This window comes from Macrobrachium nipponense, chromosome 9, assembly GCF_015104395.2.
Source record: "Macrobrachium nipponense isolate FS-2020 chromosome 9, ASM1510439v2, whole genome shotgun sequence".
Taxonomy (NCBI): Eukaryota; Metazoa; Arthropoda; class Malacostraca; order Decapoda; family Palaemonidae; genus Macrobrachium; species Macrobrachium nipponense.
In genome coordinates, this window is record NC_061110.1 from 29,957,006 (window position 1) to 29,959,505 (window position 2,500).

A 2,500-nucleotide genomic window follows, 5' to 3' on the forward strand; every position below is an offset into this window, starting at 1 on the left:
TATTTTATCGACCAGTAACGCTCAGGGATACTGGAAAATTCGAGTTTACTGATGGTAATCGGAAGAATCCATCTTCAAGATATTCTACGTTTTGGATTTGTATATAAGCGTATAGCTAGAGATTTGTCATTACTGTAAGTTTAGGTTTAGGAACTTTGATTGTTATAAGTAGAATTATGGGCTATTTTCCTTATCTTTGCCTTCTACTGTCGTTATGCTTGTGTTTTTCGCCACTGTGAGTTTTGTTGTTTTCTTCCTCCCTCTGTGACTTTCTCTCCTCCTGTCGGTTATACCTGTTAGTGTAGGAGAATGGGGAATGCTTGTGTTGTGTTGTAGCTGAATGCAGTTTCTAGCCCCAACCATCATTTATGGCTATCTTTAATTGGTAAATAAATATTGTTATTTTTATAATGTTTGGTCTTTTTCTGATTCCTCTTTGTGTTTACAGTGTTTTTGCTGAGGATCCTGACTCCTGGGTTTAATAGCCCTTTTGTAGTCATATTTATATTTTTCTTGAAAAGCTGCCACTACTAAAAGGAATTTTGGGTATTCATACAACCTGGATCGAAATTTTGGTTTTGCACGAGAACTGTGTAAGAGGGGATACCCTATGGTTGGTCTAAGGCTCTGAGAATAATCCTTTATTGAAAGTTTTTAGAACATATTAGTTTCTTTGTATATTTTAAAAAAATGAGCAGAAGTACCACCATAAGCAACTATATTATTAGTTATATATATATACATAGATATATAACTATATATATATTATGATCTATATATGTAATGTATATACATATACAATATATATATAATATATATATATAGATTTATATATATATATAATTATATATGTAGGTTATAGCCAATATACAAATAGATATAATTACTGATATATATATATATATATACATAGAATAATATATAATTATATATATATTATATATATATATATATAATATATATATATATATTATATATAAACATGGGGATACAATCCACAATGAAGTGAACAAGACCACAGTTGATGGTCGAAAGCTTTAATCCTGTACAAGAGATTTATATTTTAACTACAAGAGGATTTTACTTCATTGTGGATTGTATCCCCCATTTACTTAGAGGTACGACGTAGTACCTGGCTTCTGCATATATATATATATATATATATATATATATATATATATATATATATATATATATATATATAATATATATATATATATATATATATACATATATATATATATATATATATATATATATATATATATTATATATATATATATACACACACACACATATATATATATATATATATATATATATATATATATATATATATTTATTTATATATATATATATATATATATATATATATATATATATATATATATATATATATATATATATATGTATATATGTGATATATATATAGATATATATATATATATATATATATATATATATATATATATATATATATATATATATATATATATATATATATATATATATATATATATATATATATATATATGTATATAAGCCAGTGAAATAAGATTTCAATTTGTTTCTCACTCTTATAGTAATGATTCTAATATTGGTAAAAAAAGTAGCATATTTCATTACAGTTTTATTTATCTGATCATTTTTAATTAATAACTACCGTCCCCTGTCAGTAAAGACTAGGTACAAAAAAACAATGCTTGGGATAATTTCTCCAAATCTCCATTCTTGTTACCCATGTGTTAACCTGTTCAACAGTCATATAAAAAAGGATTAACGAAGGTGTCCTTCCTTCCAGATACCATGACATTTGGACTGGAAGGTAACACCCGATGTTCAATCACTGATCAATCAGCAGGGTCGGGGTGGGAACTCCAACGTTGTATTGGCCTTCATCGTGTCCTATTGGATGTGGTAATATTTGAGGTTGGTAAATTAAACCATATTATCATATCATTAATTGATTGAATGATTTTCCACTTATTTATATCACGTATATGACGGAGAGACATCCCGTGTTCCTGCCAAATTCTAATATTTCCTAGCCAGCTACGATAAGCTTTCCGAAGAGGTGTAGGTCAAGATTATAGCGGTGGTCTCCTTTTATGTTACATAATCTTGAAAAGGGCAGGTTTGCCTCTGATTTTTATCTATTTTGTTATAGCAATAGGTACTGTCACAGACGTATTTGTGGTATATCAATTATTGGCCTCCTCAGAAGACTCAACTGTAGCGTGCCAAACTACCAATATGTATATAGTATTATTCCTATTTATCTTGCGTGCAAACTAGTACTTCCTGGAAATGTTTTCGGCCTTTCTATGTTTTCTTCTCCTCCTGTGTCTAACCGCTTCTGTAAAAATGGAACATCATCTGAAAACCATCTGATAAATTTATAAAAATTCCTTTTATCATAACTATGTTATCTCCACATTTCTCATTCTTTCAAAATCTCATACCTTCTACACCACATATAATTATATATATTATATATAGT